We start from the raw sequence: 22320 nt of genomic DNA, 5'->3' as shown, positions 1-22320 counted from the left end.
ATTGGAATTAAAGTAAGATGGGGTGGCATGGTGAGCAAAAGAACAATGGATTAAAACCAGATCTGTGACCGGGGGTGAGTGTTTGGAACGTTTCAGCACTCCGTCCATCGTCCTTTTGTGTTGTTAAAGTTGCCTAAGTGGGAAGGGTATGCCCAGATGTGGATCCCTTGCTCACTGTGCCACTTGATCCAAGCTAGCCTGGCAGATACCCTGAAACCGGTCCCAGGATGCTTGTTTCTGGCGCAGGAAGGACCTGGCCTGGCAGTTCGGGCTGGATGGTTCCCATGGGGAACAGGGTCAAAACCTGCATATGGCTAGGTCCAAACTGGGGTGGCATGATGAGCAAAAGAACAATGGATTAAACCCAGATCCATGACTGGGGGTGAGTGTTTGAAAAGATGATGCACTCTGTCCATCATCCTTTTGTGTTGATAAATTGTCCTTGACAGTCACTCCAGCTGCAAACTGCACAGAGTAGCAAAGTACTCAACGTGTCAACATGCCTCCATTAATTTAGCACAACAATAATACTTACAGTGCACAATACCTTACTTACGAATGAGATAATTTTTTTATTTTTTTTTAGACACAAAGGGGGTCATTAAGAGTTGGCGGATGGGACTACCAGCATCGCCAGGCTGTCGGGTGATCGAGAAGTGACGGTGCTGAAGGTCTGACCTTAGCACAATCACCACAGCCGTAATGTGGCTGCCAGACCACCACATTGGCATTGGTCTGACTGCTACTGCGGCCCTGGTGGACTGAAGACTGCCAGGGTCTTAATGACCGGCAAAGTGTCTGTGCAGTTTTTGAACTAGGAAATCACCTACATGAAAAAAATCACCTCATTTTATTCTGCTGGTCTTCTTGCTTAATTCCTTACACCCAGTTAGTGCTTTTATGTAAGGCATGTGTGGGGAAAACTTGGCCCTATGATTAATCACATCAAAAGTTCAAGTGGCCTTAGGGGTCCAGCAATGTAATGCTACTGAGTCACTATATAAATCCAGGATTTGTAAAGTGCGGCAAATCACCCATGATGGTGTCAAAACACTGAATTATGGGAACAGGTTGATTAAATGTTTTGCCCAGATTCACAGGATGTTGTGCCACTAACGCTGAGACTCAAACCAAGTGTTTGCATTGATCATTACTTATAATGTGTCTTCTTTCTTTTTTTCTTTCTTGATATAACTTCTACTGCTGGTTCCACCGCCATCCCCGCAGGAGCTAGTAGCCTGGCTATATCGGCAAAGGATGGAGGCAGTGTTGAATTTCGGCAGTTGGTGGCTATGGAGCAGGAGTAGACGGAGGGACGTGCTGCTGCCCTGGGCCCCAGTTCTTCCAGCTAGCCACCAGCACCTCCATCCTGGCCACATCACCAGCAGCTTTTATTCTCCAGTTCCTCTACTGCATCCCCTATTACCCAGACCACTTCCAACACTGTGTGCTGCGAGAACTGGTGCTGCTTTGCCAGAAGGTGGCAAGCCTTCACCAGGAGGTGGCAAGCCCTAGAGTCCCCTAAATGACGCTCCTGATGCCCTTTTTTATTTTTTGTTTTGGTAGGAGAGTCTTGTTGTGGTTGGATAGGGTAGGGCTTGGGAAGGGAATGGATTTTTGGACTTTTGGACCTTTTCAACATTGGTTGGGGACAGGGTGAGTTGATTGGGGACGGTGAGCCTGTTGTAGATGAAGAGGGTGGGTTTTATTTATATTGTCAAGATATGGACATTGGTTGGGGATGGGTTGTATGGAAAGAGGGGTGGGCCTGTTGTGGGTGTGATTATATATTTAAGAAAAATTTAAAGGAAATTATATTGTCACTATATTGACCATTAAGGGGTTATACAGTTGCCTATGCCTATATTATTGCCTATAACAATCTCAATCCAAAGCCTTACTGAAAGGTTTTCCAATGTGCCTTCTTAATAGTGGTAATAGTAGCAAACTAGCGGCTAACAGGGAAGACATCACAATCGAGGTCCCACTCCCACCTACGTGAACTCCAAGTGCAGGATTATTCGGAAGGATTAACTATCACAGGCAACTAGATTGAAAACCCTCCAGAGTTTATGAGTTATTTTCGTATGTCATAATTTTACAAAGACTGAGACCAGACTACCACCTTGTTGCAAAGACCTGATATTATAATAAAAACTACAAATAAATCACACAGCCTTAGACAAGATGATTGGGGGTTTGATGGATACGTGGAAAAGGGGAGTTGGGGAAAGGTGTGACAAAGACCAAAACTACACAACAACAACAAAAAACATCAGGGCAATGAGCAGGACTTCATCTAATCTGTTGTGGAAGGTATTGAAGGTATGACAGTTCAATCAAATGCATTTGGAACAGACATTTAGGTGGTCATTACAACCCTGGCGGTCGTTGTTAAAGCGGCGGTAAGACCGCCAACAGGCCGGCGGTAAAAAATTTGCAATTACGACCGTGGCAGAAACCGCCAACAAAGACAGCCACTTTAACACTCCGACCGCCACGGCAGTACAAACAAACAGCGCGGCGGTCACCGCCAACAGACAGGTGGGAGACAATGTACCGCCCACACTATTATGACAGGCCAATCCGCCACCTTTTTCGGGGCAGATTCACCACGGATAAAAACACGGCGGAAACAGGAATCCCGAAGGGAAACGCTCACCTCTACACACGCCATGGACCTGGAACTCCAAATTCTCCCTGCAATAGTCTTCCTGCTCCTCTACCAGTAGCACGAACGCCGGTGGCGAAGACCACGGTGAGTACTGCACCTACGACACAGGGGAGGGGGGAGGCAAAAAACAGGGACACACACATGCAACACCCCCACCCTCACCCACCACAACACACACACTAATGCATATCAATACATCACAGTTACACCCCCAAACCCAGAATGCAAAGACAATAGAAAATGAGTGTAACCATTGTAATATATTAAAAGCAAGTAGGCAGAAATATATATATACACCAAGTACATACTATATACCAAGCATAGTAGTCCAGGTAGTGCACTAAGAAAGTCCGTGGAACACTGGGACCACACAGTATGGGCGAGGCCCACACAAGATCCCCGACCATGACGGAGAGAACACTGCAGGTGCATCAGAGAGCAACTAAACAGGCACCTCAGGGGGAGGGAAAGGGGGGGCACCTCAGCCACTTGAGTGCACGACGCCAAATCCACAAGGGGGCCACATGCCCACTGTTCAGTCCTGGGGAGTGCAAAGCCACAGTCTCGCAAGTCTCTACAGTGGGTGGGTTGCCCACTGCCATATCCTTGGGAGTGCAAAGCCACAGTCTCTCAAGTCTTTACAGTGGGTGGTTTGCCCACTGCCATATCCTGGGGAGTGCAAAGCCACAGTCTCTCAAGTCTCTACAGTGGGTGGTTTGCCCACTGCCATATCCTGGGGAGTGCAAAGCCACAGTCTCTCAAGTCTCTACAGTGGGTGGTTTGCCCACTGCCATATCCTGGGGAGTGCAAAGCCACAGTCTCTCAAGTCTCTACAGTTGGTGGGTTGCCCACTGCCATATCCTGGGGAGTGCAAAGCCACAGTCTCACAAGTGGATGACAGTCTCCACTGGGTCTGGAGGGGGCATGGTGCCCAGAGTGCTTCATCCTGCCAAGGATTGGGGTAGTGGATGCTTTTCTCCACTGGTTCTGGAGGGGGCTTGGTGCCCAGAGTGCTTCATCCTGCCAAGGATAGAGGTAGTGGATGCTTTTCTCCACTGGTTCTGGAGGGGGCTTGGTGCTCAGAGTGCATCATTCACCCCGTGACGGCCTCAGTTTAGTCAGTGCCCTTGCCGCTCATGGGCCAGCGGTGCTTGAGACAGCGGTGCACTGTTCAGCGGTGCTTGAGATGGCGGTGCCCTGTGCAGCGGTGCTTGAGACGGCGGTGCCCTGTGCAGCGGTGCTTGAGATGGCGGTCTCCATTGCAGGGTCTCAGCTGCTGGCGGTCCTTCATGGCCCAGCAGGGCTTTTGCTGGCAGTCCTTCATGGCCCAGCGGGGCTTTTGCTGGTGGTCCTTCATGGCCCAGCGGGGCTTTTGCTGGCGGTCCTTCATGGCCCAGCGGGGCATTTGTTGGTGGTCCTTCATGGCCCAGTGGGGCTTTTGATGACGATCCTTCAAGGCCCAGCGGGGCTAGTGCTGGTGGGGGCCTCCTGGGCAGGTGGGCTGGTGCTGGCGGTGGCCTTCTGGGCAGGTGGGCTGATGCTGGCGGTGGCCTCCTGGGCACCTGTGCTGGTCGTGGCCTCCTGGGCAGGTGGGCTGGTGCTGGCCGTGGCCTCCTGGGCAGCTGGGCTGGTGCTGGCGGGGGCCTCCTAGGCAGCTGTGCTGGTGCTGGCGGTGGCCTCCTGGGCAGGTGGGCTGGTGCTGGTGGGTGGCCTCCTGGGCAGGTGGGCTGGTGCTGGCGGTGGCCTCCTGGACAGCTGGGCTAGTGCTGGTGGTCCTTTCCTGGGCCGATGGGATTGTGCTGGAGGTGGGCTCCTGGGCATCGGGGATGATGGCGGTCTTCTCCGCCGTGCTGCTCTTCCCAGACTTGGTGGCTTTCTTGTGGCCCTTCCCCACCTTGGAAGGTTTTCGCAGCTGACTCCACACTCCCACTGGGACCCCTGCGAGCGGCTTTGGTGGCTGGAGTCTTCCCCCTCTCCCGCCGGGCACTGGCCAACTTCTGATGCTTCACAGGTGGGGGACTGTCTGTGCTGTGGCCCCATGCCACACTGGCTGCCCTGGTGGCCGGTGCACTCCAGATTCCGGTGACTACAGGCACCACTGGTCCCGGAGATGTTGTGGCTGAGGTGCTAGTTCAGGACCTATGAGACTGATGGGGTGGGGGAGGTGTGGGAAAGAGGTCAATGTTGGACAGGAAAAGTTATTTGGACACACTGGGACTGGTAGCTGGAGGGGGTTTGGGAGTGGAGGAAGAGGTGGTGGTTGTGGGAGGTGTACGTTTGGTGACTTTGGGTGAAGGTGCATGCGTTGGAGGCTGTCCTGAGGTGGATGGCTGTTGGGTGGGTGTGTGCCTGCGTTTGTGTATCTTGGGAGGGGGCGTCACGGACACACTGGGAGAGTACACAGGGGACGTGTGAATGGTAGTGGGGGTGGTGACTGCACGTGAGCAGTGTGTGGTGGTGGGTGTGCTGGAGAGGGACGTAGTGGCTGTAGAGGTAGTGCATGCAGGTGTGAGTGTAGACGAGACTGGGAGGGAGGAGGGAGACGAGGAGGAGGGGGACACAGTGGAGGCAGTGGATGTTGGTGTGTCTGCATGTGTGTGATGCTTGCGTGAGTGCCTGTGGGATGTGTGGTGCTTATGTTTGCCTGAGCTTCCCTTGTGTGTTGACGTGTGTGCATGTTGGTCTGTAGGTGTGCTTGGGATCGGCTGAGGTACAGGGGATTGGGTCAGGGTGGAGGAAGTTGGAGGGGGGGAGGCTAGTGACGGGGACAATGGCTGCCATCAGTGCTGAGGCCAGAGTCTGAAAAGCTTGCTGAAGGGCCGCCTGACCAGAATGAATGCCCTCCAGTAATGCATTGCTTTGTTGTAACTGCCTCTCTACACCCTGGATGGCTTTCAAAATGGTAGACTGCCCAACAGTGAGGGACCTGAGGAGATCAAATGCCTCCTCACTGAGGGCAGCAGGGGTGACTGGGGCAGGGCCTGAGGTGCCTGGGGCGAAGGTGATGCCCACCCTCCTGGGTGAGCGGGCACGGGGCAAAGGCTGAGGGGCTGCGGGGAGGGCGGTGCTGGTAGGGGGGTGTCGGCTGTACCTGTAGATGCGGGGGGCACAGATGTTGCTGCCACCACAAGGGAGCTCCCATCAGAGGACGAGTCTGTGTCGCTGGTGTCAGCTCCTGTCCCCACCGTGGAGCTCCCCTCGCCCTCCGTCCCACTGGTGAACTCTGTAGTCTCGCCCTCCAGGGCCATGTGGGATGCAGCTCCCTCATGCTCCGGTGCCACTGCTCCTCCACCTGATGATGCTAATGCACAAAAGAACAGGGAGACCACAAAAAGGGGAGGGGGAGACAGAAGAAAGACATGTTGAGTGCATGCATTACCGCTACCGTTGGCGGACACAACAGACACAGAAGCCCCCTGCACTACGCCGCGCTCTTGGGCTCCACTGTTCAATTCCTGGGAAATGGCCTACAAGGCTATGGACGACATCTGCACACAGAGATGACACAGGGGCATGACTAGGTGTACTTGGCACTCTACAGAGGTGGGGTGCTACATGGCCTGCCTTACGGAGGGGCCTTGCCTACGGAACTTGCCCTGGCATAGGGAAACCAACAGCCCACCTCCCCCACCCAGACACCTCCACTGCGCGCAAAATCACCAGAATGAGAGTGTACTCACCCCCTTGTGGCTCCTGTGATGCCCTCAAGCGCCCATCCAACTACAGGTAGGCCACCGCCAGGATCCTGAACATCAGGGGGGTCATGGTGCGACGGGCGCCCCTCCCACGTTGGGAGGCCATCCCCAGCTGAGCCTCCGCCGTCTTCTTGCTCCAGCGGCAAATGTCCTCCCATCTTTTCCGGCAGTGGGTGCTCCGTCTGTGGTAGACCCCCAGGGTCCGGATGTCCTTGGCGATGGCACACCAAATATCTTTTTTCTGGTGGGCGCTAACCTACATGAAATGTACAGGGGAAAAAGAGAAGTTATTACCAGCTGCACCGTCAAAGTGATTGGCCCCCATCCCTACCCTTGCAATGTGGCACATGCATTCACCGTCATTCATGCACGCAGCACTCTCCCCCCTTCCTTCTTACATCCAGCCATCTCCACACAGGCATAGCCCATGCAACATGCTCCCTGTGTACTTACCTGTTTGTCTGGAGGAACGTAGAGTAGATCAGTTATCGAGTGATTGAGCAGATAGAAAATGGCGGTCACATCCGCGGCGGTGCGTACCGTCACCGCCGGTGTACATGGTCATTGGCTCATGGGACCCATAGGGTACAATGTTAACCAATGCAGCATTGCGCTGCGGTCTTCGACCGTCTATCGCGAAGGTGTACAACGCCAGCAAAGTTACCTCAACTCCCACTGTCCCACTTTACAGGTCAGGCAGCTGCCATTTCAGGGGCCCAAATGGCTTAGTTTACAACTGCGTCACACATACCTAGGCCTAGACTCAACACACATACAGTCCACCTTTTGTGTATGATTGGTGTTCTGGGTAAACTGTGGGTACGTACCTCGTAGTTGTTTGACTCTGTGCTCGCTGTTGTCCTTCATAGGCATCGTCCGCTGGGACATGTGAGGAGATGGCGGCATCCTCCGGTGTACCGACCGTTGGTGGACCTGTCGACAATGGAGGAGCGACATGTGATTATCACATACAGGCTTGACCGTGCCACAATCCAGGAACTGTGTACCCAGTTGGAGCCAGACCTGTTGTCAGCAATCCGCCATCCCACAGGAATCCCCCCTCAAGTGCAGGCGCTGTCAGTGCTCCATTTCCTTGCAAGTGTGTCATTTCAAACAACAGTGGCCATAGCATCAGGGATGTCCCAGCCTATGTTTTCCAACGTATTGTCCAGAGTGTTGTCTGCCCTTCTGAAACACATGTGGAGCTACATTGTTTTCCCTCAGGTGGAGGATTTGCCTACAGTGAAAGGTGATTTCTATGCCCTGGGACACATCCCCAACATCATAGGTGCCATTGATGGGACCCATGTGGCTTTGGTCCCCCCCCACAGGAGTGAACAGGTGTACAGAAACCGGAAGAGTTATCATTCTATGAATGTACAGATGGTATGTTTGGCAGACCAGTACATCTCCCATGTGAATGCCAAGTTCCCTGGCTCAGTGCATGACGCCTACATCCTGCGTAATAGCAGCATCCCTTATGTGATGGGTCAATTCCAGAGGCACTGTGTGTGGCTATTAGGTGAGTACCTGGAGGCAAGTCAGTGGGAATGGTTGTCTGGGTCTGGGGATATCCCTCCAGGTTAGTGCGTGTCTAACAGTTGTCCCTCACTATTTGCAGGTGACTCTGGTTACCCCAACCTGTCATGGCTACTGACCCCAGTGAGGAATCCCAGGACAAGGGCAGAGGAACGCTACAATGAGGCCCATGTGCGAACTAGGAGGGTGATCGAGTGGACCTTCGGCCTCCTGAAGGCCAGGTTCAGGTGCCTCCATATGACAGGTGGATCCCTATTCTACTCACCAAAGAAGGTGTGCCAGATCATCGTGGCCTGCTGTATGCTTCACAACTTGGCTTTGCGACGACAGGTGCCTTTTCTGCAGGAGGATGATCCAGATGGCAGTGTTGTTTGAGCTGTGGAGCCTGTGGACAGTGAAGACGAGGAAGCAGAGGAAGAAAACATGAACAACAAGGACTCAGTGATCCAGCAATATTTCCAGTGAGACACAGGTAAGCGTACAGACCTGCCTACTACATGTACTTTAACACTACTACCTCTCTACTGTCTGTTGTTTTCACCCAGTGTATGGTCACTGAGTTGTCACTTTCCCTTACGATTTCACAGATGTTGGTCCCACTGTGTGACATCTGCTTAGATTCCTCATGGACTAGAGCTGTGTGACATAGGTATGTTGACATTACAATTGAAAGAGCATTTTGCCACTGCAATTGATAATACACTATTTTGAAATCACAGACAGACTCCAGATTGTTTTGTGCTTTAAGTGTGTTTATTTTAGTGCTCAATATTGGAGGGGGTAGTGAAATGGTGAGGAGTGATGGCGGAGGAATGTCCATGGCAGAGTCCAGTCTATTAGTCTCACAGGTGCATTGCCCAAATGGGCGTAGGAAGTGGAGCTGGGGCAGTTTAAGGATGGACAGGGTGACAAAGTGGGACAGCAGGATGACAATCAGGGTGGTCTCATTTCTTGGCGGGGGTCTTGGCATCTTGCTCTGTCTTTATCCTGGATCTCAGGGACCGTTTGCGGGGTGGTTCTCCCTCTGCAGGGGGTGGGGTGCTGGTGTGGTGGTCTGTGGCGGGGCGTCCTGTCCACTAGCGCCGGCGGAGGTGGTGGGCAGTTCATCGTCCATGCTAGTGTCAGGGGCCCCTTGTAGTGCCACAGTGTCCCTCCTGGTGTTGAGTACTTCCTTCAGCACCCCTACGATGGTGCCCAGGGTGGAACTGATGGTTCTGAGTTCCTCCCTGAAGCCCAAAAACTGTTACTCCTGCAGGCGCTGGGTCTCCTAAAACTTGGCCAGTACTGTTGCCATCCTCTCCTGGGAGTGGTGGTAGGCTCCCATGATGGAGGAGAGGGCCTCGTGGAGAGTGGGTTCCCTTGGCCTGTCCGCCCCCTGTCGCACAGCAGCCCTCCCAGTTCCCCTGTGTTCATGGGCCTCCGTCCCCTGGACCGTGTGCCCACTACCACTGCCCCCAGGTCCCTGTTGTTGTTTGGGTGGTGGGTTATCCTGGGTTCTCTGTAGTGGTGGACACACAGCTGATAGAAGTGTCCTGGGGACGGAGGTATGGGCCCACTGGGTGGGTGCTGGGCTGGTGTTTCCAGAGGGGGGAAGGTCTGTGGTGGCCTGTGCTAGTGTGAGGGGAACCGACTGTCCCGAGGTCCCCTATGGGCCGGGCTGGTCATCTAGATCCAGTTGGACAGAGGTGCTGTCCTCACTGTGGGCCTCTTCTGTTGGTGGTGTGGGCATGTGTGGACCCTCCTGTCCGGTGACGTTGGGTAGGGGTCCTGCAGGGGAATAAAAGGATGGTTATTACATCTGTGTGTGTCATGGTGTGCAATGGGTGGGTGACCGTGCACCCCAGTGCTTGCATTCCTGTTTGGGACCTTGTGTGATGATGGTTTCGGGGGTTGCATGGGTATGTGCATTGGGCATGCTTTAGTGATGGGTGTCCATGCTTTGTTGTTGCATGCAGGGCTTTGTGTTGGGATGGGTGGTTCGTGATGTTGGGACATAGTGAGGAGTTGGGTTGCTGGGGGTGAGGGTGAGGGTAAGGGTATGTAATAACATGCAGGTAGGGTGGGGAATGTAATAATTAAGATTTGTATTACCAGAGTCCATTCCTCAAGCTACTCCTGTGAGGCCCTCAGGATGCAGAATCGCCAAGACCTGCTCCTTCCATGTTATTAGTTCTGGGGGTCCGCCGCCAGTCTGCTGAACTGCCTGGTGGTGTCTTGAGACCACAGAACGCACCTTCCCCCGTAGGTCGTTCCACCTCTTCCTGATGTCCTCCCGATTTCTTGGGTGCTGTCCCACTGCATTGACCCTGTCCACTATTCTTCACCATAGCTCCATCTTCCTTGCAATTAAGGTGTGCTGCACCTGTGCTCTGAATAGCTATGACTCTATCCGGACGATTTCCTCCACCATGACCCCGAGCTCCTCCTCCGAGAACCTAGGGTGTCTTTGCCGCGCCATGGGTTGGTGTAGGTGATGTGTGGGGTGGAATGTGTGGTGATAAGTGTGCTGATATGTAGTGATGTGTTGTGTGAGGTGCGTGGAAGTTCTGTGGATGATGGTGTTGTGTGCCTGTGGATGCTGTTGTTCTTGCTGGTGGTGTCTAACTCTGGCCTTCTTTCAGAACTTGTGGTCCTGGGGGTTTGTGGGTGATGTGGGTATGTGTTTTATATTGTAATGGGTGTGTGGGAGTGGTGTGTGTATGTGTATCAGGTGTGTGTATTTAGAATTGTTCAATGTGGCTGTGTTTTGTGAGAGTGTGTGTATTTTGAGCGCGGCGGTGTGTACCGCCAATGGAATACCACGGTTGAAAGACCTCCGCGTGGACTCGTGTGTCGTGATAGTGTGGGTGTATTTCTGTTGGCGTGACGGTGGAGCTTTTGTTTTTGCCAGTTTATCACTGACCTTTGGTGTGGCGGACTTGTGTGGGTGTCTGAATTTTGGCGGATTCCGAAATGTGGGTCACAATAGCTGTGGCGGAATTCCGCGGCGGTGTGTTGGCGGTCTTGTGCATGGCAGTAAGCAGCTTTTACAGCCAATGTTGTAATGACCGCCTTAGACTGAGGGACCAAAGTTATTATATATATGTAAATTATCTGCCATCTAATACAAATTATGGAGGAGTGATTAAAGCTGCACAATTCAATTTTTTTTATTTTTGATGGTAAAAGTAAAATAATACTATAAATGTCAAATTGGGCAGTGCATCTGTACTGTTCTAGGAGTGCCTGGCTGAACCGGTCTGGTAAGGTAAGCAGGAATGTTGTCAAGCTTTCACCTTTCAGAAGGCCTGTTGATTGTAACACAGCAACAATAGTGTAGAGTCAGTCAGGGAAATAGAGGTTGTCTTCACACTCAGGGGATTCCCCTAGAATTTGGTCAGCAAATGCACATAAGTCTAATCATTCACATGCATCTTTCTCCTCCTCTGGCATTTCAGGAACAGTGTAATTGTGTGTTACAAAGTGTTGGTTCATTTTGATCAAGGTCAATCTCTCCAAATTTTGAGGTGAGAGACTGGTCCTTCTGACAGTGATAACTGCCCCAGCTGCACTGAAAACACGCTCAGCAGACACACTGGCTACTGAACAAGCCACTTTATTGCCAGCCGCTTGAGCTCTGGCCCTTAGTGAATCTTCCCATACCCATTGACCAAAGGGTTTTAATCAATGTAGACCTCTTTTGGGACATCCAGAAATATCCTTGTATTTTCTGCCACTTACTTGCCCTCGTTTGCTTTCACCTCTGCACTTGACTTAAGCCTGTCTACTTGGAATCAAGCAATTACAGAGGTTATGCCCAATTTTCTGTTGCTTTTGTTGCTGGTGTTGGCTGCTGAAAGACAACAGCACTGCTCTCTCTGGAGGTTGAAGAATGCATGCCAGAACTTCTGCCTGGGCCTCTAACTTCCAGCTGTTCCAATTCCTGCTCAACAATCCACATCTTGTGTAGTGAAAATCCCCTTCTGAAAAAGGAATGAAAGTGGACAGTATTTTTTCATACTGTGCATCAAGTGTTGTGACACACATATACTCTTTGGTGGACACAATGGCCCTCATTACGAGTTTGGCTTTTTTTGGGGCAAGGTGCCATGTGAAATAGCGTCACCATACTGCCAGTGCTGGCGGTCTAGTGACCGCTGGATTATGAGTCACAAAACACAAACTGCCGAAACACAGACATAAAACCAACACCGCTAGGTTAACCCACGGTGAAAGAGAGACTGAACAACCACTGGTCCTTCCATGTCAACGCCATTCCAACTGTCATATTATGAGGCAACCTCTAGCACAGCAGAACATACAAAGTGGAAAACGTTGGCGGTTTGCACCGCGGAGGAACAAAAAGGCACCGCAGAAAGTAGCCAAACCACATTGGTTTGTTCAAATACCCCACACCTCACAAGCATACACACACAGCGCACACCTGATTACACCACCATATAGCAACCCCCACCAACAATCCCTTGCGACAGATACGAGCAGCCACAGCCACACTCGAGATGAAGCATACCCAAACAAAGCAACAAAAATATCACACAGCACACATTGCACAAATCAACACCACACCCCACCAGCACATACACCAAATACCCCCACATCACCATACATGCCGCAGTGCACCCGACATGCACAACACATACCCTTACCCCACAGCATTTCACGGCAGAAGCACCCACAGTTCACCAACAGTGAGTTGCAGGTCATGGTGGACAAGATCATCAAAGTCGAGCCAGAGCTTATGGGAGTCCACGTGCAGCAAACATCCATAGCCAAAAAGACGAGGTTGTGGCAGAGGATCGTTGACAGGGTCAACGCAGTCGGCAGCTACCCACGCACAAGGGAGGAGATCAGAAAGAGGTGGAACGACTTCAAGGGGAAGGTCTAATCCATGGCGTCCAGGCAGAGGGTAGCCAGAAACAAGACTGGAGGTGGGCCCCCACCTCCTAACCTTCAGTTGACATTCTGGGTGGAGAACGTCCTGGACATCTTGCATCCCAAGGGCCTGACTGGCATCAGTGGAGGGCTCGACTATGGTAAGTCAGCAATACCCCCAAACCCCAACCACCCATGCTCAGCATGGCTCCCCACTGTACTCCAACCCACTGCAACCTACCCAACTGCTCCCATCTCAAACATCCCTCACCCCTCCTGTGCATGTCAACCTACCCCACACCCACCATCCCCAAATCCCCCCACTAATCCATGTATGTGGACCACAATGTGAAAAACCACAGCACCCACAATCCTAGCCAAATCAATGTCTGTAGTGCAGCAGGTGTCACTGCCAGCACTGGGAAGCTAGTTGAGCCACTGCATGCATCACAACAGGGACATAACAACTACAGTCAAACAACTTACATCTACCGCATCCATCCACAGGTCCCCTGCCACTGACACCCTGCAGAGACTGCCAGGCTCAGACAGCCCTCCCCAGGATGAAGGCCCCACTGGATTTCTGGATGAGGATGACTTGCCTAGGCCATCTGGGACCACTGGACAATCCACCAACGGTGCACCACCATGGACACAACTGACGCTCCTCCCCATGTTGCAACAACACCAAAGCCACACCCTGAACCCCAACCTGTGCTCCAGGGACCCATCAATCAGAGGTGTGCCCCATTGTACAGAGGCCAGAGTCAAGGGCAGGCACCCCAGACAATGAAGGCCCTGTTGCTACCGGAGTAGGCACAATGTGCCAGGGGCACAGGCACAGGGGCCCAGGGGTAGTGTGAGGGGAACCATGTCCCAAGGGTCAGGACATCCACACCAACTGACTGCCCAGGAGGGCCTCAACCTAATCCTGGGTGTATACCAGCACCCCCAGTATAGAGTGGCCCAAATCCTTGCTACTATGCAGGAGACCCAGTGGCTGCAGGGGCATTACCATCAGGAGGCCATGCATCAGTGGCAGACCCACGTAACCATCATGGCCTCCATAGTAGGGGTGCTCAGGGACCTGACCACTGTCATTCATGAGTCCACCACCAAGCAGCAGGCCCTTACCACTGGCCACATTGCATCACAGCCCTCCACGTCAACAGCAGCCAGTGGCATGGAGGCTCTGCCACAGGGCTCAAAGGACACCTGCACCCAAGCCTCTGTAGCTGAGGAAGCCCCACGCAAGTGAGGACAACCAATTAGACATCCAACCGGACATGATGGCCAGACCACGACCACTGCCAGGAAGTGACCTTCTCCTGTACAATACGTGTACAACTGCCAACCCATTACCTAGCACATTCATGGGAGGTTGACAGAGGGTGGAGCAAAATCCCGGGAGGGCATATGTGTCAAAGGAGGTGACAGGCAAAGCAGGGACCACAGAACACCACACCGTTGTCCTGAAAGTAGAGCAAGACAGACACAACAATCATTGTAGGAGTCACAGATGCCAATTCCACACAAAAGCACTACAGGAATCCATAGCAGATATGCCAGTCAAGTCCATAACCATATGGACAGTACCTACACATAATAACAACACATACCAACCCAGTGGTCCAACCTGCACAGCAGTAGACCTGACTCCATAGCCACTGCAATCAACAACAATGTAGCACTGCCACCCTAGTTTGAATCCCAGGATTGATGCTGCACAAATGCAACAACCCTGTGCGGCACACACATGGCACCTGCACTGGCAGCTCAGGGAACATACTACATACACATAGATGGCACCATTGCACCAGCACAACAGCTCCCTGACTATGACCCTGACCTGTACGCTGTGACTACCTAGGTCATTGACACATGTGACAAGAGTCAGAGCTGCAACCAATAGCGTCAGTGGTCTCCGACAGCAGGTTGCATCAGGGACATGGCCAACAGTTGTGGGGTAAACATACCAGACAGTTTACACATACCTGCATCTCAGCGAAAGTAAGATGGAGTCAGCTGCATCCTCATCGTCCTCCACTTAATCACTCCTCATGTTCCCTTCATCAGCCACCGGTACAGCTACCCGTCCTCTGCATCCAGCAATATGGTGTGATGCCTCTGGGCCAGATTGTGCACCATGCAGCAGACCACAATGATCTGGCACATCTTCTATGGCTTGTAGAGCAGGGTACCCCCGGAGACTTTCAGCAGACCGCATCATCTCTCTATGTGCTGTCTGGTACAACTGTGGGCCTCATTGTAACGTTCCTCTACAGCTGAGGTAGGATGCCTCATGGGTGTCATGAGCCTGGGCAGGTTGGGATAGCTAGAGTCACCTGTGTGTATAGAGGAAAAAGGCATCTCAAGACAGGGAGGGCAATAAGGCAGGGACACAAGGATGCCGAGAGCTGAGGGCCACACTTATGCTGGAGTACATACCGATGAGCCAGGCCCGGTCCCTCTGTAGTGGTGCCATCATGTGAGGGACGTTGCTGGTCCACAGGATGTAGGAATCATGCACAGATCCTGGGTACCTGTCCGTCACCTGGGAGATATACATGTCAGTGAGACACACCACCTTCACATTGACCAAATTAAAGTTTTTACGGTTTCTGTACACCTGTTCATTTCTCCTGGGTGGCACCAGGGCAATGTGAGTGCCATCAATAGCCCCAGTCACATGTGGGACGTGTGCCACATGGTAGAAAGCAGTTTTGATAGTGGACAATTCTGCACGTCGGGGGAACCGGATATGTTTAATCAGGGCATACAGTACATCCCTCGGGATGTTGCTGAACATGGGCTGTGATATCCCAGCTGCGAGGCCCACTGTGACCAGGAAGGAGCCTGAGCCAAGGTAGTGGAGGGCTGACAACACCAGCAGTGTGGGGGGGAAGGCATTGGGATGGCCAATGGCAGGCGACAGATGCAGCTCCAACTGGGCCACCAGTTCCATTATGGTCACACAGTTCAGGCAATAGGCCTGGCTAATGTAACGCTCCTCCAGGGTGGCAAGGTCGACAAGGGGCCTGTACACCAGTTCATTCCTGATCCTCAACTGTGCATAGTACTTGGGAACAGGAGAAAGTATACGCTGACTTCCAAACTCATAATGAGGGCCAATGTCTCTTGCAGCCTTGGATTAACAGCAAAGTGACGGATCAAGCATTGAACCAACTCATGTGCTTCTCTATTGCTGTTCACATCTGCATACCTTTGCAACCCCTTTTTAAAATGGTCCTGTAGCAGATGCAACAATGGGACAGCTTGGCACATTGAACTGTCCGCCTTGCTGTCTTCCTATGTGAAAACCCCATAAGAAAGTAGCATCTGTATCAGGCTTTGACTAGGCTCCATTTGTTGCATCCATGTTTATGCTCTTCACAATTGCATCCTCTTCTCTTTGAATGTCATAGTCATTGCTCGGTTTGTACTGCTCAAAGAAATGTTGCAACATGTAATAGGTCAAGTTCCAACACATCCCTTGCAGCAGGTTGAATAGAATGGGTAATGCAGGTGCCCTCTGAGCCAGCTTATATGACAATGACTGTCTCATCCACGCCCTCCCCTTCCATTAGTCTAAGGCTTTCATGAACTTTCCTTTTCCCTTGTCTCTTGTGTCAGGTCTCAGACTCAGCTGGGGTCCAATCCATGTCCAGATAGTCCAGAATGGGGGCTTGAAGAAGATGGTGGAGCAGCCTTCCTTTTTCTTGCTGGAGACCAATAAGCCAATGGTTGAAGAAGAGGTACTTCTTGCTCAGGAGGAAGGTCCACCTCTAGTTCTGCTCCTACTTCAGCAAAATCTACTACTACTTGCTGTGTCTCCTGTTGTCCATTTTGCCCAGTTTTTTGTGATGATTGGGTACTAATTTGTATATCAGTAAACTCCAGTTCAGACTCTTTGATCATCACCATGATTGCAGGGGCTATCTCACTGACAGACATGGCTTTAGGCTTAGGTTAGGTGGTGCTGTTGATATAGGAGTGCTGCTCCCAGCTTGCTGGCTGTAGGACGGTACAGCACACATGCGTTTCCTCATAAAGTTTTTAAGAAGCACACAGGGGTGAAAATATGTTTCTTCTCTTCCTCAATGGCCACTTTCTAGGAAGCACCTTTCTATGGGGCCAACTTCAAGCTCTGTCAGTTGGCAGTGCCATTTAGCTGCAAAAACGGAAGAGACTGGATGACTCATGTGTTGTGGTCATGTCATGAAAAACATTTAGTGAAACATGCCACTTTTGCAGTTTTGATTATTTACAGTGCAGGCAATATAATTTAGTGTGGTTAGTGTATCCATTCCAAAACCAAACCACACCAGCATACATATTATATTTCATTTTCAGTTAAGGTAACAATATACCAATGTAACTGTTTGCTTTTGCTGCATATAAGGGGAGACACCTGTGGAAAGCAGGGGGTCCAGGGAAAAATTAAATAATCCTTAAAAAAGAGGAGACACACAAGGGGAGGTGCAGTTGAAAAATGCAAATCAATGCTTATAATATTAAACACTGTTTACACATATACTACAATGATCTTCAAGCATATAAAACTGATATCAGAAAAAAGTTTTAAAAAAGATCAAGAACCAAAAAAGCACAAATCTCTCTTATTCTTATTCTTAGAAAATGGCTTTGAAATCTGAAAAAAAAAAACAAATAACACTGGCTGGCTGCACAAAAAGGCTACCCACCACATGATCAACCAACAACAAGCAAGGAGGCTTGGCCACAGCAAAGAACACATACAAGCCTATGGTAAAAGCATGCTGACTGCCTACACAAAATGACCACTGACCACATGGTCAAATACCAACAACAGGAAGCAAGGAGGAATTAGAGAACAAAGAACTCATGCAAGCCCATGAAAAAAGCACACTGACTGCCTGCAATATATGGTGCCAGCCATATGGTCAAACAATAACAGCAAGCAAAGAGGCATTGGAGAACAAAGAACACATGCAGGCCCATGGCAAAAGAATTCTGACTGCCTACACAAATTGTCCAGCAGCCACATGGTCAAACAAGAAGAAGCAACGAGGCATGGACAATAAAGAACACATGCAGACCTATGGCTAAAGCACACTGGATGGCTACACAAAATGGCCACTGGCCACATGGTCAAATAACAAGCAACGAGGCAGGCCTATTGACAATGACTACAATAAATTACCCCTGTCACATGATCTAGGGAACATACAAGGAAAAAATGGTGGCCTATGGTTAACACACTGGTTAACACACACACACACACTGGGTAGAAAAAGGAGGCTTTTTAACTAACAATGAAGATAACGCAGCTATTAATTCAGCAATGCCAAAAACGAAAAGCGATGTATACACATTCTCCCAAGGCATTAAATATTATTGCACCAACATACAACCTTTTGGGGAAAACATGAAATTTAAAAAAACAACTCATTTCTAATCCAATAAAATGTTATCTGTGGCCTAAATTATGTTTCATGCACCCATCACTAGTACTGGCTGGATGGACCATGGGTAGACGAGTCCACATACTAAAATAAATGAGCAGTGCAAATTTAGCACACAAGGAGAAGTTGTACTGAACTGTGCAACAATTATCCCTTCCAAAAGATAAAAACAAATAAAATGCCAAATAATAACTAGGACCCTACTAAAAATCCAGGACACCCACCACAACCACAATTGAATTTAAAAATCTGTTAAAGGTACAAATAAATACTGGTGCATGCCCTATATCAAACAAACAATACCCTCAAAGTCCTTAAAATTCAATTATATATATGTAGCAGGAATTGTAGAAAGAGAGAGGGGTCCTTCCACCTAGAAATCCAAAAGGAAAAGTGACAAGGAGATGGACAAAGCACTGGAAGGAGCCTGCTGGACAGGAAAAGGAAGCTGAAGTCTGTGGGGCACTTTCTTCCCATTGAAAAACAAATTTAAAATAAAAAAATGATTTTCGCACTAAAAATAATCTGAACGGCCTATTAAAGTAGAATATTCACTTGGATACGCATTTTTTAGCAGTTTCAGCTGCTTTCCCAGTAGAAAATCTGCTTGAGAAGCTGCTGCTCGCAAACACCAGCAACCCAAAAATGGTGCCAGAAGGCTCCGTTGTAACCGGAAGCTGCTCAAGCAGCCAGCAAATCTCATGTGCGCTCACTAGTGGCCAGCAAATCTCGTCGCACTCACAAGTGCACTCCAAAATAAGTCTCACATTTGCAAAAACAGAAATATAACTAAGCTATGCTCCGGATGGCAGAATTTAGCAGGCACTTTGCATTACATGTGTAGGGCAGTGTTTCAGAATCCAGCCAACTCTACAAGCGAAATTATTTTCCACCATACTTACTCTTGAGGACTCTCCTAAATTACGTAAACAGCCTCTGATTTCTTTGACAATAAAATCAACAGTATTGTGCACGCTTTAAATCCTTGATCCTTCAGGGTCTGGCTACTCCATGGAAATTAGTTGGTTGGTGGATCAGCCGTCTTCCACTTTAATGACTATCTTGCTCTATGACAGAATTTGCTTCCATCTCATTGAATGACTCAGGTAAAGGCCTAAAAACTTGCAAATCTGGCTCACAAGACAATTCATCCTCCCCTTACGTCCTGGTGGCTAATCATGCAGCTATCAACTCAATTTTTCTTAAACAATTTGTACTCCTGGCTACAGTCCCTAGCAGTTGGAAACAAGCTAAGCTAATTCCTCACTTGAAAATGCCGTCAGTCAATAAATCTATGATGGATAATTATAGGTCAATTTTGTTTTTGCCTGTTGTCTGCAAGATTTTGGGGAGCCTTATTAATGCCCAGCCTTCTAAGTATTTGAAATCTAATCAGTTGTTGCATCTATCTCAATATGGCATTGGGAGTAGCACAGAATCCACCTTGGAGGAAGTCTCTGACACCATCAAGCTTGCAGTGGACCAAGGAAAGCAAGTTGCATTATTGCTTTTAGATTTATCTACAGCATTTAATACAGTATCCCACTCTATCTATCGGTTAGAACAAATTGGGATTGGTGGGACTGCCTAGGCCTGGATCAGGTCCATCTTATCTAGCAGAAACTAGTCAGTTTGGGAGTCGTTTTTCGCATCGGACCCCTGTACGAAAGTACCCTCTTTTTTGGCATGGTTACTCCCACTTTTTGCCTGCTATCAGTATGCTTAGACTGTTTTCACTGGGATCCTGCAATTCAGGACCCCAGAGATTGTGCTCTCTACCTCTAAATTTGGTTGCCTGGGACTTTGCACACTCTACAATTGGCATACTGGTGCCCCCTTATAAGTCCCTAGTATATGGTACTTAGGTACCCAGGGCACTGGGGCACCAGGGGTTCCCCATGGGCTGCAGCATGTGTTGTGCCATATATGGGAGCCCATCTAAAATGTGTCTGCCGGCCTGCCATTGCAGCCTGCGTGAAAAAGTGCATGCACCCTTTTAAAACAGGTCACTGAACCATGTCACTGTAAGTCATCCCTATGGCAGGGTGCAGGTCCCTGTGTGTGAGGGCACCCCTGAATGAGCAGACATGCCTCTATGTACTCCAATTCTATTACACTGGACTGTACATGTGGGAAAGCCATTTAACCCATGTACTGGACACAGGTACTGGACCTGTGTCCAGCTACACAATAGTAACTCAATGTCAGAATCATACCCCAATACTGTTGCCAGTATTGGTTGTATGATTCCATGCATTCTGGGGGCTCCTTAGAGAACCCCAAGTATTGCTCCTACCAGTCCTCTGGGTATCCCAGGCAGTCCCCGCTGCTGCCACCCCTCAGGCAGGTTTCTGCCCTCCTCTGGTTTGTCCAGCTCAGGCAGGGGAAGGCAGAACAAAGGATTTTCTGTGGGAGAGAGATGTAACACCCTCTCCCTTGGGAATAAGTGTTACAAGGCCTGAGAGGGGTAGTCTCCCCAAGCCACTGGTTTGCTTGAAGGGCACATTTGGTGCCCTCCTTTCATAAACCGATTTGCACCAGCCTAGGGTTCCCCGGTCCCTGCCCTGACACAAAACTGGATAAAGGAAAGGGGAGTGAAACACCCATGTCCAAACCACCCCAGGGATGGTGCCCAGGGCTCCTCCAGGTGGCCATTTGATTTTGACACCTTGAAACTAAGATGTGCAGAGGCCCCTGGGTGCATCTGAGTAGCCAGGTCAGGCAGGTGACTTCATACACCCCTCCTGACAGGTTGTTACCTTGCTAGGTGGCCAAACCCTCTTTTAGGGCTATTTAGAAACTCTCTTGAAGGTAGGTCCCCAGATTCAATGTGTAAGGTCCTACCAGGACTCCTTTGCATCATTTACTTAATCTTCTCGCAACTGGAACCGCAACTGGACTCTTCAGGAACCGACAATCTGCAACTTAAGCGATAACTCCACTTTGCTACTCTGTTTCTCCGGCTCCTTCTTACAACTGCAACAATTCCCAGCTGTGCATCCTTTGAGGTCAGCAAGACTTCAGCCTGCACCAAGAAGCAAGAAGGATTCTCCCTTAGAGTGAAGGAGTCACTCCCCTGCATCTGCAGGCACGAACTGTAATGACGACCTGCTGCGTGGATCTACTCTCCTCTGGAACCGCGTGGATCCTGCATCACAGGTGGTGGTCTGGGGTGGTCCCCTTGGTCCTCTCTGCCAGCTGTCATACTTGGGAGATGGTAAGCCCTTGCCTATCCTTGAAGCACGGTACCCCTGAGCAGCTGGACTCTTGCAGCTACCAAGGCTTGTTTGCTTCTGCTCCAAGGGGTCTTCATGCTCAGTGTAGCCCCAGCACCTTTTTCTGCAAAGCACAGTCTCTTCTCTGCTGCTCCAGCCACATGGGACTTCTCTTCAGGTGTACTGACTTGGCCTCACTGTGACTTACTGTTCATGCAGCCAGTGGGTTGTCTGTGGAGACTGTGACTGCTTCTGTTAGCTTTCACAACTGGTGCTGACAGTCACCTCAGACTACACTCCAAAGGTCTTCAGCCTTGCAACTCTTTTTGTGCTCCTCTTGCATTTGCAAGGCTTGTTGGTGGTTCTCCTGCACCACTGGCCACCTGAAACCAGACAACCGACATGGGATACTATCTACACCACTCCAAGGAGTCCTCTTCAGCTCCTGGGCTCCACAGCTGGTCTTTTTCTCCCATCTTCAACGTGGTTCTGCATCCAAAGAAGAGTGGGTAGTGGCTCCTGCCCCTACTGAACACTCCAGCCTGGACTGGACTTTGTCTCTTTCTTTTGGAGGTCCTCTTCTACTGGAAAAGACCGTTGGGTTCTTCTTGTCTGGTCCTATTCATGAACAAACCTTTTTCCAATCCTCCTGCTAGTCCTCAGAAAAACCAGATACTTACCTCTGCTCTTCGGGTCACTGGGGGTCACTATGGTACTCATCTCTTGGGGTTCCTAGTTCATCCAGCTCCCCTCTAACAACTCCACATCCTTGACTGAGGGACTGTATCTCGCATTTCACTTTCTTAGTATATGGTTTGGCCCTCCCTGGGGCCCTTGCTATTTTTACTAAGTATTGCCAATGCTTGTTGTTTTTATGCTAT

The sequence above is a fragment of the Pleurodeles waltl genome, chromosome 8, assembly GCF_031143425.1.
Source record: "Pleurodeles waltl isolate 20211129_DDA chromosome 8, aPleWal1.hap1.20221129, whole genome shotgun sequence".
In the NCBI taxonomy this organism is placed as follows: Eukaryota; Metazoa; Chordata; class Amphibia; order Caudata; family Salamandridae; genus Pleurodeles; species Pleurodeles waltl.
The sequence above is the reverse complement of the archived record's forward strand: the minus strand, read 5'-3'. Positions refer to the sequence as shown.